The following is a 16,725-nucleotide window of genomic DNA, read 5'->3' on the forward strand; positions in this document are numbered from 1 at the left end:
CCCTGGCTGAACCCTGGCCTCTCTCTGGGCCTTAGTTTCTCTGCATGTACAGTGGGGGTGGGGAACGTGGGCTGGATGCTGTCCAGGGTCCCGCCAGCACTAACAGCCTGTCCTCCGGGTGACAGTTCCAATACCAGGCTCTTATCTGCCAGGACAAATATTTGGGAAAGCGTGATGAAAGGGCTGGGGTAGAAGGTGGGGGTACGCCAGAACCCAGAGGACTCCCACAGCTCCACAAGCACAACAGGAAGTGGAGGCGGCTGTGGGAAGGGAAGCGGGGGAGTCAGGGCTGTGGAATGTGGGGGGCACCCCCATGCCTGACCCCCTTTACTCAGCCCTGAGATACACAGAGAGGCCCAGGGGAGAGGGGCCAGGGGCTGGGCCCAGGGGAGGCCCCACTGTACAGCAAGCCTTAGAAGGTCCTTGGAGACTACTGAATCCAATCCCCACCCCCCAGTGTCCAGATGGGGAAATCGAGGCTCTGAGGGGAAAAGAAGTTTACCCGAGGTTACAGAACAGAGTCTGAAAGAGAGACAGAGACTGGTAGAGGTAGAGAGAGACAAAGACACAGAGAGACGGAGAAAGAGAAACAGCGTTGGAAGCACTGAAAGATAGGTTGAACTGGGTGAGCCTTCGTTCCATCCCTGCCCGTGGTCGCCCCATCCGAGGATCCCAAATAACCACCAATAGCCAGGCTTGCAAGGGTCTGCCTGCAGCATGGATGGGAAGGAGACCTGAAGTGGGTGGGAGTCGCAGAGCAAGAAATGTGGGAAGTCACCACGTGACAAGGCAACAAGGAGCCTCCCAGTGCTGTGTGTCTGCTGACTTCACTGAGAGGCTGCCCAGTCTGGCCTGCTCCTCAGGCCATGCCCGTGTCACCCCCACTGCACACACACACACCCCACCTCACCCTTTTTAGTTTCCAGTCCAAGCCTGCAGTTTGGGTTTGACCCCTAGCAGAGCTACCTCCTGTGCCATCACTATCTCTGCGGCCTCGGTCTCCAGCTCTCAAAATGGGATGATCCTGAGTGTACCACTTACTGCATTTACACCTTAGTGGTGGGACAGAGGTGAGGCTCCTGGCCTGTGGACCCCCAGTCTCAGCCCTGCCCAGTACCCCAATAAGCTCTCTGAGTGAATCTGCTCTTCTCCTCCTCCTTCTCCCCGTCCCCTCAGATGAGCCTGCCTGAGGGTTCCCTCCTTTCTCCCCTCTCCCCTCTCCCAATTGCTCCAGACTAAAAGCCCAGCCTTTCTGAGACCCCCTCCCTCTCCATATCTCCTGCCTCAGCCCCTCCAGCTGGATGCCAGGCCTCCTCCAGAAGGAGGGAGCAGCGCCATGGTGGAGCCAGCAGCCCCCACAGAGGCCCATCTGCCCCTTGGTGGGTGCCCCTCTGACTCCCCCCTTCCTGCCAGACATCTCAGCCAAAGAAAATCATTAGCAGCAGAGGCTGGGGGAGGGGGGCATTTCAGTCTCCCTGCCCCGCCCCTCCCAGCCTCCCTGGCTGGCCACACTGTTTATTATTCTAAAGGAGGAATTTGGTCGGCTGGCCTGGAGATGGGAGGTCACTGCAACTGGGGCTGGCCTGGCTTTGGAAGGCTGGGCAGTGTGGGCTGGGCCCCCTGCATGAGCAGCCCCTGACCCTGGCTCCTCTCCTGCTGGGCCTGGGGCTGGAGGCGGCTTGGAGTCTCTGAGACTCTCATCTGGAAGGGGTCTTCTTGAACAGGCAGCAGAAGCCCAGAGATGGACAGAATCATGGCCCAGTCGGTCACACAGCAAAGAGGCAGAAGCAGGCTATGCGGAGAGGATAGGTGGGCAAAGGAGCTCAGGGGGAGTGTAGACACCTTAGGCAGCGTGTAGACGCCCCAGGGATCTTGGACCGGCTTCTCTCTTTATGAAATGAGCGTTTTGTCTCTGGTCACAAGAGGCCTCCAATGCACCTTGAGACTGAGCAAGTCTCCAGCCCTCTCAGGGACTCTTGTGTCCCCATCCATACAGGGAGAGGTGTAGATGGGTCATCTCAAAGAGCCATCCTAGTCTAAAACTGCCAGGAGAAGGCTCTAGTCACTATGACTCTTGCTGGGGCAGTTTGGGGAGGTGGGGACTGATGAGAAGGAGGGGGCTACGTTCCCGAGCCTGGAGTCATGTGAGAATCCATAACCTCTCTCACTCCATGGATTGAATTTCCCCAATCATTCGGTCACAGACTCGCTGTGTGGAGTCTGACAAGTTGTTTCTCTCGGTTTTTCAGGTGCCTTTCAGACAGATAAACTGGCGATTCGGCAATCCAGGAGGTGGCAGGGAAAGGGCCACAGGACAGGGAAGAATCAGAGTGCGGCCTGGGGCACCCAGACAGGATCTCTTAAGCCCTCTCGGATGAGTCCCTGACACACCCAGCTGTCCACTCAATGTCTTGCGGACCTCTTCGAGCTTTCCAGAGGCTGCCATGGATCCCATCAACCCCAGAGGGTCCCAGGCAGCTGATTGGGGGGTGGTGGGCTTACTTGCGACCACTTTCCTTCTTCAGGGGTAGGGCTGAGCTCCAGGAAGGAGCCACCTGGGACAAGGTAGATGTCACAGTCGAGAACGGGCACTCCCCTACCTACCATACTCTCCTGCCCAGGGAGGCCCCTGATAAAGAGGGAGGCAACCCTCAGGAACACCCCCGGCCTTTGTCCAGGAAGCCTTCGTGATTCCTCCTATTTTGGCTGGGTTTGGGGGACAGAGGTCCAAAGATGGGATAATTGCTCAGCTCCTCACAGTGAATCAGAGGGATCCCTTTGGGGGAGCAGAGTGAGGACCCCAAGTCCAAGGGAGCAAGCGTTTTGGGGGAGGCTTTCTCAGAGCCCCAGCCTTCCCTCCTTCCAGCACATACAAGTCTCCATTCCTTTCCCACCGCCTTAATCTAAATAAATCCAGTTCATCTTGGCCACATCCGCCTGCAGCAGCTCCCCTCCCTCGGGGTCCTGCGGCTCCCACGGCACAGGCAGGCCAGGGAGGGGGGCCTGCGTGGCTGCCAGTGGGGGAGGCCTGCACACAGTGAGCACGTGCACACACAGCACAGACTCCTGCCTACGCGCGCGCTCACACACTGCTCTGAAACACATCCGTGTGCAGCGGGCCATGTATGCGCCTGGCCCTCACACAGGCACTCGACATGTGCAGACCCACACAAAGCACACATACACGCAGCTCCCACTGTGCCCAGCCCACATCACGCACCGCAAACTGCTGCCTGCGTGCTCTCCACCATACCCATGTGACATGCATACATGTGTCAATTCGCAAATGCCCAGGAAAAACAAAGCTGTGTGTGTGCGTAACACACACACAGAGCATGTGCACATGGGACCTCAACTCCCCCGGAATGCACATCCATATGTGCATAGAGCCAGGCCCCAAAACCAGCACGTGGTGTGCTGTTCTAAGCAGTCGACATGTATTCACTCGCTTGCTCCTCAGTCAACTCTATGGGGTAGATACGATCATCCCCATTTTAGATGGGGAAACTAAGGCAGAGAGCACTTAGGAAACTTGCCTAGCGACAGGGAGCAGAGATTGAGGCAAGGTGGAGTGCCAGCCGCCACTTCTGTTTACTCGGTTTGAGCCGAGGAGAGGGCGGTGAAGACTGATAGAAACAGATGGGTTTGAGGTTTATCTAGCTGAGAACAACAGGGCCTGGTGATGAGATGTTAGGGGGAGGAAGAGAGAGGTAGCGTAAAGGAGCCCCACCCCTATTCCTGGCTTGGTGTGCGTATGCTGGGGGCAGTGCCATTTTCTGAGATGAAAATAAGGCAGAGAAGCAGGATGAAGAGCTGTCACTGAGCTGGTTCGGGGTGTGAGGGGCTGCGGGCACCTGAGGGGACAGAGACACATTCGGTCTGGAGGCAGGAAGATGGGGATGGGAGGGAAACATAGCAGCGAGATGAGGATGGGAGGAAGCCCTGCTTCGAGGAAGAGGCGGGTACTTGGCCAGGCGGCCTCAGTCTTCACTCTCCAGCCAGGGATGCTCTGAATAAACAAGATACCAGAGAGAGGAGGGCACCTGGCCGTGGGGTCCCGGGGTTAGCCTTGGAATGTCAGAGCTCCATAGCCCTCAGGGATGATCTACCTCATCCAAACCGCTTCCTCTGCCCCATTGTACAGATGAGGAAACAGACTTAGCGAGGGACAGGGACAGGTCCCGGTGTTTTGACTTAGGCAAGCTGGACTCAGGTGGCCAGTGGAGACTGATGCTCACCTGACCAGCAGCCCTGCTTCAGATGTGAGTCTAGTGGCTCGAGGTCCCAGGATTCGGAGGACAGCTGCTGCCCCCTCCCTCTCCACAGGACGCCCTCCCCATGCCCACCCCCGCCCTGCTATACATAGACCTTTATATCAAAGTCCTTTCCCTGCACTGTCCCAGCCAGGCAGGGACTGGAGACTGAGTCTTGAAATGAGGAACGACTTGTTAATTTGCTGGCAGAATGGGACGCAGACTCAGGTCTTCCGACCCGTAGTCTAGTCATCTCTCTTCCACACCAGGGGCACTTCACAGCCCTTGGACAAACTTTAGGAGACAAGTCCCTGGCTGAGAGTAAGGGGATATAAATTCTAGCTCCTGCTCTGTCACCCACCTGTAGTACAGTCCTGGCCCTTTCCGAGCCTCGGTTTCCCAATCTGTACACAGGGCGGGCGGAGCTATCCTGGGACCATGTCCAGTGCTGACATGCTGTGCTCTCAGGACTCTGCTCTGGGAGGCAGCTGTGTTGAGTTGGAACGCTGGGGTGGTGGCGGGGTGCTGGGGAGGGGCCCTGGCCAGGATATCATGACTCAGCTCCGAGAAGGCAGCCAGCTCCAGGCCTGGGAGTATGTGGGGGCAAGAGGCATCTGGAGCCAGAGATTGAGTCCTCCCTCCGGCAGCTGGGAGAGTACGGGAGTGAGGGCAGCACAGGCTGGATGTAGCCGAGAGTGTGGCCACTGTGGCCTTATCCCAAGTGGGCTGAGATGTAGGTGGGATCTCGCAGCACGGGAGCGAGGCAAGAAAGCAGAGTCCGCTGGGCAGGGAGATGGTTATAGGTGAGGTACAAACCTGGGAAGAGGTTGAGGATATGAGGCTCCTACCTGCCCCCCTCAAGCCTGTGCCCCACACTTCTATCTGTTGGGAAAGGCTCAGTATTCCACCGTGACGAAATGAATCTCCCCACAAGCCTCAGGATCACACTGAGGCCAGAGAGGGAAGTGGGTGAGGAACTTGGTCCAAATCACAGAGATGCAGCTTGATCGCCCGAGCTCGACTCTCTGCCGTGCTGCCTCTAGAAGCAGAGGACCTTCATGTTTTCAAGGTATCTGTGAGCACCGCCCGCCCCAAACAAAATAACAGAAATTGACTAAGTTAGGGCCTGGCACAGGCTCTGGCTGTTCTAGAAGTCCCAATGGGTAGGAGAACAGTGCCACTTCCATGGACCATCATTCTGATCCACCCACCTCTGCCACTCCAGCACAAGCTTGGTCACCTCTAGCTGCCCCTCTGTACCCTTCCTCACATCGCCTCACCAATGGTCTGTCCTCCCAGCTGTTCTCATACCCCAAACTCTCTGATCTGAAATACCTGTCTGACAACGCGCTTCTGTGGCTCTTCATCCACCATCCCTAGGTACAGTAGTCCCCCCTACTTTCAGTTTTGCTTTTGCTTTCCATGGTTTGTTACCCCCAGTCTGAAACTATTAAATGGAAAATTCCAGAAATAAACAATTCATAAGTTTTAAATTGTGCACTGTTCTACATAGCGTGATAAAATCTTGCAAAATCCCCCTCCATCCCACCCAAGACGTGAATCACCCCTCTGTCCAGGGTATCTACTAGTCCGTTAGTCACTTAGTAGTTGTCTCAGTTATCAGATCTGTTATCAGAGAGAGACCACGGTCACATAACTTTTATTAACAGTATATTGTTATAATTGTTCTGTTTTATTATCAGTTATTGTTGCTAATCTCTTATTGTGCCTAATTTATAAATTAAGCTTTATCATAGATACGTATGTATAGGAAAAGATATAGGATATGTAGGGTTCGGTACCATCCAAAGTTTCAAGCATCCACTTGAAGGCTTGGAATGCACCTCCCTCAGATGGCAGGGGGAGGCTACTATAGAGACCCGCTTCTTAGCCTGGCCTTTAAGAACCTTCAAGAGCTTCATGCCCTGGCCCTGCAGACAGCTCATCATAACTGGGGGAGGGAGGTTGCTGCCCTCCCTGATCCCCAGGGCCCGTGTGAGGCCCCCACACTCGTCACTCACTCTGTGCTCCTCTCCCCAGGAGGCCTCCCCAGGGATACAATGGAAAGAAATGACCTATTTTCTGGAAGTTCAAAATAAAACGAAACATCTGTCTGGATCGGAGCCAGGCTGATAAAGAACGAGCTGATCCCCTCTCCTGCCTCACGCCCCCTCACCCGCCAGAGTGTGAGCACTTGGGGGTAGGGGACCCTGCAGGCCCAGCTACTTGGAACGGTTCGTGGGAAAGCACTCAGTGTGTGCCTCAGGCCGCTGGGGGCCCAGAGGAGGGGACCCGGGTCCCCGCACAGGCTGGGAACCGGCCTGAGAAGGAGGTCAGTGAGGGAGGGAGGCCAGCTGCATGCCCTTGTTCACCCGCCTGTGGAGCAAGCACTTCCTGCCTCCTCAGGCACCTCGCTGGCCTCCCTGCTCGTCCCCACATCACCTTCCAGGCCATATGGCCTGTCAGTGGATTCCCAGACCAGAGTCCTCTGAATCCCATCTGGGCCCCTAACAGCCCCTTCCAAAAAGAACAAGGACTTAAAAGGCCTTGAAAATGACCACAAGAATGATAATAGCTACCTGTGATTTAGTTCATATCGCCCACCGCCTGGGCTAAGCTCTTTATGTGCATGATCTCAGAGCAATCCATGAGGTCAGTGTTGCTTCTCCATTTTACAGTGAAGAAAGTGAGGCATTGAGAGGTTAAATCATTTGTCTAAGGTCACGGAGCTTGCCAGTGATGGAGCCAGTGCTTAAACCTGGGCAGACTGACCCCAGACCCGAGTAGACTGATCCCAAAGCACACAGGCTCAATACTCAGGTGACAGCTTCTCTAAGGCAGGAGGCAAAGATGACAAGTCTGTGCCTGGCACACAATACAAGCTCAATACATAACTCACCAGCCTTGTTCTTCCACTCTGTTGTCTGACCTCCCCTTTTGGTCCATGCTCTCCTTTCAGCTGGATGAACCTGACTTTCATAGAGCCCTACAATCTTAGGAGATATTCTCTATTCATATTTCCCTCACCCTCTCTGCAAACAAAAGCTACAATTGCACACCTCCCATGACAGAGATCTCACCACCTCACCAGCGGCCCATCCCATTCTTGGCCAGCTCAGGATCCTCAGAGGTTAGGCTATTTGAAAACTTTTATTACATTGAGTGTAATCTGTCCCAATGTATCCTCTACTCATTGGTCCTGCTTCTTTCCACCAACCATCCCCCATCCCAGGACATTCTTCTTCTCATTCATTGTTCTGATGCCCCATAATCTGAAAACAAACAAAAGCCCCTCCTAATTTGGAACCAGGCACTCTACTAAATGAGATGACCTGGGGGGTTTGTTTTATCTTCACCACAATCCTGTGAGGTGGGTATAATCATTATTCTCATTTCACAGAAAAGGAAACTGAGTCTCAGAGAGGTTTGGTAACTTGTCCAAGCTCACACAACTAATAAGCAATGAAGCTGGGATGCAAACTCAAGCCTGTCTGACTCCAAATTTGCATTCTTAACCTCCATGCTAGACTGCTTATCTCCTGCCCAGAAGTAGGTCTGTTCAGAGAAACACTCCCACATGGGCTCACCCTACTGGGGTCCATGCAGAATCCAGGCTCTCAGGGATAGAAGGATCCTCAGAAGTCAGAGTCCTGTCCCTCCCCTCACTGAGGTGCAGAGTGACCAAGGGGCCACCTAGGCAGGATTAGAACTCAAAACCATTCTGCAACTTTGCTGTAGAACCTGAAGGTTGGCACATAGTTTGAGGAGAGAAGTCCTTACAGAGGACAACCTGTGTCTGGTAGGGGCAGTGTCCAAGCAGGGGCTCTGGCCTGCCTGGAGACCTGTCCCAGGGGCCTCTGAGATGGAGAATCCAGGCAGTTGGGCTAGGCGTGTGACCAGCTCTGCCATAGGTCTACTGTGCTCAGGGTCCAGGCCAGCCCCTGATGGGGCCCCAGCACCCCCTTCCACTGTTCACAGAGGGCCTGGGCCTCTGCAGCTACAGAGTTCCAGGCCTCCACCATCCCTCTACTGCCCTGCCTCACACCCCACCCCCCAGAGCCTCATCTCCGGCGGTGCCATGGCAACGAAGAACACCAGGCCCTGGCAGCCAAAGGAGCCCCCGAGAGGGGTCCCAGGCTGAGGCTGGGGAGGTGGGGGTGCAACAGGCGTAGACAAGCAAACCTTCTGTTCCCCAGGCTGCTGCCAGCCCCAGATCAGCCCTGGGCTGGTCCACAAATAGAATGGGTTCTCAGAGCCAAGTGGGCAGGGGCAGGCAGGCCTCGGGCCGTTGGTACTGACCCACCAGCACACGGCCTTCCCCCACCAGACCAGAGCAGGCGAACCAAGCTGGGGTAGCTAGCTATTAATTGGTGCCAATTACGGAGCATTGAGATTCCCCTCAGAGCCCTCCTGGGCAGCAGAGCAGAAGGGGAGAAAGCTCCCGTGTTTCGTTTCTCTCTCGCTTTCTCATCGTCTGCTCCTGCACCCAGTTCTTCAGTCATCCACCTCCTCCCTCAACCCCCGATTGTCCCATATATTATAACTCACCTTCTCTGTGGCTTGGTTTTCCCATTTGTAAGTCAGGGTTCATCAAGGCCTTCAAATGAGTTAATACAAGTAAAATGCTTAGAGCAGGGGCTGGCACACAGCCCTCTGCTAAGTCAGTAGTCACGTTATTATTATTCTTCATTCACTCATGGGAGAGTAAGTCACTCACTCACTCACTCACTTGGCTTGGAGTACACAGCTGAGACCCTGCTAGGCTCGGCTTGTCAGCAAAGGGATGCGTGTGATCAATGAGATGGCGGGAAAGCCCCTCCCCAGAAGGGCTCCTCAGGAAGGGGTGCTGCTATTGTCATTGGTGTTATCATCAGGCTCAGCTGGGGTGGGGGCAGGGTGTCTCCCTCTAGCATATTAAGGGAGATAGAGGCCCACCCAGGACCAGAACCTAAGTCTAATGACCCTCAGTCCACTCTTTGTCAACGAACTCTTTCCTGTACTTTTGTCTTAGTCTCTTAATTTCATTTCCCACAAATGAGGAAACCCACCTAACAATTTTTTGGGATATCTCCAAGTGCCTAATTGGAGATTAGGTTTACAGTAGGTGCTCAATAGATGCTTACACAGCATGAGGGGTCAAACGGTACGTAGGGTCAGCTCTCCTGGTCCTCAGCCCTGGGGCATCCACTGCCCCCTAATAACTCACCAGGCTGGGGAACTGGGATGGATAGGCAATGGTGACCCTTCCCTTCCAGGGAGGTGATGGGACAGGCTGATGAGGGGGCAAAATGGACAAATAAAATCTTGATGCCAGCACATTGTGCCTAATGCCGCCCAGGGCACTAAAAGTGCATAGGATCCCAGCCAGGTCTGGGGCAGCAGTGCCAGCTTGAAGCCACTTAATCCAGGTCCAAGTACCATTTCCTACTCTCTCACAATTGTGTGAGCTCTGAGTTTAATTTCTCTGAGTCTCAGTTTCCTAGAAAATGGCATAAAAAGCCCTTTTCCATTGCTGCAAAGGTTAGAGATGATGATCAAATGCACCCGACACATAGCAGATGCTCAGTAAATGGTAACTCTTATGATTATGTGATTATTCCAAAGGTGGGGGCGGGTGGCCTTGAGCTAGGCCTTCAGGTTTTGTTGGGTCCTCTGGTGGATGGTGCCAAGGAAAGGTATTCCACAGGGGCTCTGTGTGAGCAGTCAGGGAAGCGGGAGATCTCAAGGTGTCTGGGAGAAATGGTAGAGACTTGTGAGTGCTCTAGAAATTAGGGCTCTTCAGCAAATAGGTAGGTGCTGGGCAGGGAAGTGGAGCAGAGGTCACTTTGGGAAAGATTTGGAGTGCTGGGTACGAATTTGGGCTTGCCTTGAGGCACCAGGAAGCCAATTTCAGGGCACTGATAGTGAAGGTGGGGGCAGTGATGATAGTGCAACTCTAAGCACTTCTGCGGTGGGGGCCTCCACTAAGGAGAGTGACAGGAGCAGGCTGGCATTTTGTGGGAGAGTGTGGATTAGAATGGGGACAGTGGAAGCAGCAAGATCAGTTTGGGGATGAAGCCATCTCAAACCCAGCCTGAACTCCCCGGCAGCCAGCTATACAATTTGTGAAGCCAAGTGCAAAGTGAAAACACAGGGCCCCCTGTTAAAAAATAATTAAGGATTTCAAGCGCAGGGCCCTTCTAAACATGGAGGCCTCTGTGACTGCATGGGTTAAATGTTCATGAAGTCACCCTGGCTCCCTAGACTAAAGGGGAGGCCATCTATCCATCTGTCCATCCATCCGTCCATCCATCCATCCATCCATCCATCCACCAGTATGTTTATCTATCTCTCTGTGCCTGGCAGGGGCTCTCAGAGGCTAAGGACAGAGCATGATGGGACCTCTGGGGTCCCTGAGCTCTTCCCTTGTCTGCCCACCTTTACATAAAAGGAAATTATGGCCAGAATGGAGAAGCAACACGACCAAAGGCTCCGTGGTCCATAAAACTACCCAGGAGAGTTCCCATCCCTTAGTGGGATGGCATAGCACCTCTTCAGCCCACCTGTGGCCTCACCTCAGGGAGAGCTGGAGCTGAGCCCTGGACGACATAGGTGGGTGAAGATGCAGCACACGTGGTGCATACAGGAAAGGCCAGGCCCGCAGGCCGGGTCCCAGGCTCAGTGCCATCGCTGGTGATCTGTACAACCTGAGGTACATCCTCCCCCTCTCTGGGCCGCAATTTCCCACCCACACAATAAGGAAGTTGAACCCAGTGGCCCCCAAAGTCCTTTCGTCTCTGACCTTCGGGAACTGTCTGACCCCCTGGCCATGCTGCCCCCACTTCCTAAGGGACAACACTTTCCATCACAGGACGGCGAAGCTGGTCCTTCTGGCAGATGAAAGGTTTTGGGCACCCGAGACATCAAATAGCCCTGATCTGAAGCAAGGAGAAGAGAGGGTATTAATGTAGCTAAAGCGATACACTTTGATTTTCAACCTCCTGCATTATGCTGGGGGCGGGGTGCCCAGAAAGCATCTGAGAACGGGGTGTCCTGGGGCCAGCGGCTTTTGCCTAAGGGCTCTGGGCCTGAAGTCTTGGGAGGGGTTTGAGGTGGGCTGCTACCCTGGCAGCAACAGAGTGTGAGTTCCACGCCCCTCCCACTAGAGGAGGGTCTCTGCACCCACTCCCTCACCTCTGGACCACATCTTTCGTCAGTCTACCTTCGGCCAAAGCCTTGCTTCCTCTTGAATCAGAGCATATGAGGTTTAAAAAGTCAGCATTGGAAGAGACTTCGAGGATCACAGTATCTACACACACTTCCTGACAGGCACAGCTCCCGACCCTTCTTCCTCAATATCCCAGGAAAATGGGCACATGGGCTGTGTGGGAACAAGCCCTTGGTGCTCCCTGAGAAACTGGGTGCATTAACAGGCCACTCTAATTGTCAGAAAGTTCCTCCTCGTTATTGCAGGTAAGTTTTCCATTAGTGGTCATCGATCCTGACTGCTTTGTGTAGTGTGTAGAAAAAGGGTAAGAAAAAAACCCTTTCGCTGTGAAGTTAAATATGCATGATCCCTGAGTACACAACAGGGCTTGTGCGGCTGCCAATCTGGGCTGGTGTGGCCTGGAATCCTGGAATTGTTTTAGGGCTGGAAGGAGCTCAGAGATGATCTCGTTCAACCTCCCTGTTTTACTAACGGGAAAACTGAGGCCCAGAGACAGACTGACTCACCCACAGGCACACAAGATGGGTTCCGGGGTCTAATGACCACCTCTGGAACTTTGAGGGGACCCCACAGCTGAGGCACATTCTCAGAGCTTATGCTGGATCCCCAGAGGTGGCCCCGGCCCCACCCAGCCTTTCATCAGGGTGCTGGGGTCAGAAACACCCAGGTGCAAGTGTCCGCTCCACCATTTCCTTTCTGTGAGACTTTGGGCAACTGACTTAACCTCTCTGGGCATTTCTTCATGTGTAAAACAGAGACAGTTTATAACTACTGCTGGAGTTTGTTGCGATGATTAAATTAGTTCAGCAAATATTTAAGCGCTTACTGAATGCCAGGCCTGTTCTAAGCGCTGAGGAATACAGCAGTGAACTTTGCAGTAATGGATGTAAAGCACAATGGAAGTGCTGAGAAAGGGCTGGTCCCTGTTATATCATCCTGCACGCACTGCTTTCCAGCTGAGGCACTACAGCTCTGACCCTGGGGGCGCGGGGGCATGTGGAAAACAGTGGAAGACGATCTCTCTCCATTCCAAGGGTCCACTGCCTGCAGGGTCCAGAACCATGTGAAAATAAAAAAAATGGGATAGGCAGGGGGCACATTTCAGGGATGTCTGGGGACCCTCTCATTCCGTCCTCCCTCTGTACCACACTCAACAGCCTGTCCTGAGCAAAACGCCCGGGGCATCCTCTTTCAGCCTGAAGGCAGCTGGCCTCAGAGCCAGACTATGTCTAGAGGATGGAAGGGGGCCTTTAGAATACTCATGGTGGCCAGGTCTCTTCCGTGGTCATGGTCCTTTGTGGGATGCAGACCAATTTCACAGCCAAGTCCACCTGTGCAGGAGGCGGGAGAACAGTGGCCCTCTGAGCCAATGGCATTAGGTGCAGCCCAAGAAATGCGGGGACTGTGCTAAGCGTCTTACCTACACTGTTACTTCATGGAGCCCACATCCTACCCTGCCACTCACAGAATCGGGGACTGACACCCAATAGAAGCAGAGCACTGGCTTAGGGTCACGCAGTCGGCCAAAAGTCAAATTGGGGGTTAATGCACGGCCGACCGATCCCAGACCTGTCGTGGTTTACCCATGGTACCCACAGCCTTCCAGATGCTGACACAGTTCTGAAAGATGTGGGGGCCTGAGGTTGGCCACACAGTGGATCTGAGACGAGCCAGGGCAAGAGCCAGGTCTCCTGACTCTGAATCCACGGTGCTTTCCGCTGCCCCACATCTGTGGGCAATTACAAGTCTCGACTCTTCTTCCCACAGAGGAGGCAGGGCTGCCTGAGCACCGCTGAGGGGAGGGTGCTGACCAGGTGGCCTTCTTCCTTACTCAGGACTGACCTGAGCCAGGGCCAGGCAGACCTAGAAGCAAGCAGGTCAGGCCTGGTGCTGAACTTTCTGCTTCAGAAGATGCTGGAGCCAGGCGTAGGCTCTGCAGGACATCTCTCCTCTCTGACCAGGGTTTCCCTGAGTAGCGAGGGGGTTAATTCTTTGGATTCAGGCAGAGCGTGGCCTAAATACCAACTCTGCTAACTGCGTGACCCTAGGAAAGTCACTTAGTTTCTCTGAGCCTCGGTTCTCTTGTCTGCAAAGCAGGGGGAACAAAGACTTGCTGTGGGGTTACAAGGCGCGTGAGGTCCCGTGCTCTGTGCCTGGCACGGGGTCAGCACTCAGTGACGGTGACCGACATGGTCCTCCTGTCCCTGAGCACTGTAGACTCAGGGACCCTCCAGTGTGGAGACAGGAGAGGACCGCATGACTTCAGAAGATCTCACTAGAGACCTCTGTGCACTTTGGGATCGCAGAGACAGAAAGGGGCACTCCTCCCCATTCGACACAGAAAAACACAGTCTGGAAGAACGGGTGATCTTCTGGAAGGAACCCTGAGGGGAGACGGAAGGCCTGGGTTCTGGTCTCACACTTGAAACAGAAGATCTTCAGCGAGTCCCTTCCCCCCTTTCACCAGAACATTTTCTCAGCCCCGCTGCCCACCTGGGGACATTAGGGACAGAATATAAGATGGGGAAGCAAACCCGGGGCCCAAATGGTCTCCGATACGCAAACAGAACACAGGAAGAAAGCCAAGCAACAAGGTTCTAGCGAAGGGCATGGCTAGCGCTTGAGAGACTGGAAGAACCTGGGGAGGCTGCCTGGAGGAGGTGAGGTAGGGAGGATCCTTGAAGGGAAAGTGGAGGTGCTGAGGAAGGGCACATCCCTAGTCAAGCTCTTGCAAATTCCTTCCGGGAATCCTGGGATCTGACCGGAAAGAACGGGAACACAAGTCTGGAGTGACGGGGCCAGGCGCTTACTACTTCCCAGCACTCTGCCACTTGCTAGCTCTGTGGTGGTTTTGTGGCGGCTGTGAGCCTCAGTGTCCCCACATATAAGGTGGGTGTAAAATCCGTCCTGTCCCTGGAGTTGCTGTTGAGCCTCACATGGGAGCAAGCTTACAAAGCTCTCCACACAGCCCTGGCATGCAGGGGCAATCAGCGGCAGCCGGTCAGGAGTCTGGGCTTTCTATAGGCTCTTTCTGTGCGGGATTGTCACAGAAAGAATCATGATCCGATTCATGTTTTAGGATAGAGCGGAGAAGGGGCAGTGTCCGACAGGAGGGAGACAGCCAAGAGGCCTGAGCAGCTGCCGGGGACCAGGGGAAAGGGCCCAGCAGCCGACCCCCCTTCTTCACAGAGGGGCCCCAGATCTGACCAGCCTATTCTCAGACCCCCAGCCCCAGCCGTGGCCTGCCAAGCCCCAGCCCCCTCGCCTTCGCACTTTCCCAGCCTCTGGGGGTTTGGAAGGACATCTTAGGAATCTGGAAAATTTGCAAATCCATTTAAATCTCCAGAGGTTGCCTGGCGGCAGACTGGCCTAGAGCCAGACAGATTCTTAGGGACAAGGCTTGGGCCCAGGGACAGGGGCTATGGCTCTGAGGGTCCCCGTCCCCTACTAGGTCCCCTTCCCATGTTCCCTGTTTGCCATCTCCCAATTTCCTTCTCACAACCCCCACCGGCACTGCTGTGCGTTGGAGGCCCCCACTCGGCACCCAGAAACCTCTGGGGTTTGTTTGATGAGGGTAGGGGGCAGCCGCGTTGAGGAGGCCGGGGCCACCCTCCCCAGAAGCAGCCTGAGCAGAAGACAGGAAAAAACTAGTTCCTCCAGCCCTGATGTCGCCCATAGACTCCGGCCTCCTCCCATCTGGTTTTGTTAAAAATATTTTCAATTTTTCGACCTACTCGAGAAGGCACAGGCTGGGCCCAGGGGACAGGACAAGGAGTTGGGGTTCCCCCCTCTAAGAGCACTTACCTTGCTGCTAATGCCTTCTGATGTGGGCAAGGTCCCGGGCTCTGGGCTGTCACCCCCTCCAGGAAGTCCTCCTCACTGCCCTCTCCCTTTATCAGAAAGTCTTTGCTGGCCCGAAATGGGGCAGCAGCTGGGTAGGAGGGTAGAATGGACCGTTGTAAGGCTCCGGGAGTCTCAGGAGAAGGGAGGGAGTTAGGGGGTTGCAGTGGTGAGGAGTGGCCTCACACCCAAAGCATCCTTCGGGAGAAGCAGGGTTGCCAGGAGGGGCCGCCCTGGGTCTGGCTGTCTGTGTCTCCGCACAGGCTGCTGCCCGGAGGCGCTGGTCAGAGAGGCCCCAGCTCTCTCCTTGTCCTCCTCCTCTCTCGCTCCAAGTTGCTCACAGAGCGATCCTGGGTCCTAGACGGGGGCGGGTAGGGACTGCGGGCTGCTGGCAGCCCCCAGAGCTCACACCACTGTGGGCTTCCCTGCCCTCTCCTCCCCCCGCCCCCCCCCACTTTGGGGGAAAGGCTGCAGGGCGGCCTCTGATTGGTCCAGCCGGGAGAAGGGGGGCGGTAGGGTGGACGCGTGCGTCTGTTTTCAATTTCAGTTTTCTTTCCCCCCTTTCTTTCTTTCCCCCCAAGTTTCTTGTTTTTCTTCCTCTGTTCCCTCTGCTTGCTCCCTCCCGTCGCCTGCTCTCTCAGGATGTGAGGGGATGTTTAGAAATTCCACAGCCCACGCCAGCCGCTGAGTCACTTTTATTAAAGAGTGCCCCAGCCCCACTCGCCCGACGCCTGTCTTGGGGGGCAGCCTCCCCTTGCCGTGGCACCTGGGAGCAGTTCTCTTCTCTGTGTCTCAGTTTCTCCATCTGTAAAGGGAGCTCTGATAAGGTATACAGTTGACTCAGTCCACATTCATTCATAGAACAAGCATGTTGAGCACCTACCATGTGCCAGATACTGTGTTGCATGGTGGGGATGCAACAGTGGAGAGGACACAGTCCCTGACCCCAGGGGCACCCAGGCTGGTGGGAGAGACAGACAATGCACAGGTAGGTACTTCAAGGGAGGGCAGGAGTCTGAGAGTATAGAGGGTCACCTAACTGGGGTTGGAAGGAATCAGAGAGGGTTTCTGAGGTGACCTGAAGAGATGGAGAGACTCTCAGAAGAAGAAACCAAGGCCTAGGGGTAAATGGGCCAGAGAGGGAAAGATACTTTCCCAAGGTCACCTAGCGTACTTCGGATTTTCAGACATATTCCTTTCTATCATCTCAAAGACCCTGGCATCCCAGGAAAGGGTTATTTCCCCGTTGTACAAACGACGAAATACTGAAGCCCAGAGGAGTGAAATGAGCTTCCCAAACTCACACAGCAATGGCAGAACTGGAGCAGAATCAGGTCTCGCGAGTGACACGATGGAACAGACGCAGGTGCTCTGATCCCGGAGGAGGACCCGCGTTGCAGTGTGGACTGACCCTGCTGTCCTGCC

General features: G+C 54.7%; 1 protein-coding gene across 4 annotated transcripts in view; it reads right to left on the reverse strand.

Moving 5' to 3' along the window:
- The window catches only part of PDGFRB (platelet derived growth factor receptor beta), a 36,950-nt gene extending 21,018 nt beyond the window's left edge, over window positions 1-15,932 (reverse strand). Inside the window, exon 1 of one of the 4 annotated variants that reach the window (XM_006906394.3) lies at window positions 15,265-15,932. The gene's annotated coding sequence lies outside the window, so the exon portion shown is untranslated. Of the gene's footprint in view, window positions 1-4,614; window positions 8,750-8,801; window positions 8,826-11,034; window positions 11,059-15,264 lie in introns of those variants that run through there. The other 3 variants (XM_025043006.1, XM_025043005.1, XM_015585300.2) reach the window with 3 other exon arrangements.
- Window positions 15,933-16,725: the final 793 nt, after the last annotated feature.

The sequence above is a fragment of the Pteropus alecto genome, unplaced genomic scaffold (genome assembly GCF_000325575.1).
Source record: "Pteropus alecto unplaced genomic scaffold, ASM32557v1 scaffold40, whole genome shotgun sequence".
Lineage (NCBI taxonomy): Eukaryota > Metazoa > Chordata > Mammalia > Chiroptera > Pteropodidae > Pteropus > Pteropus alecto.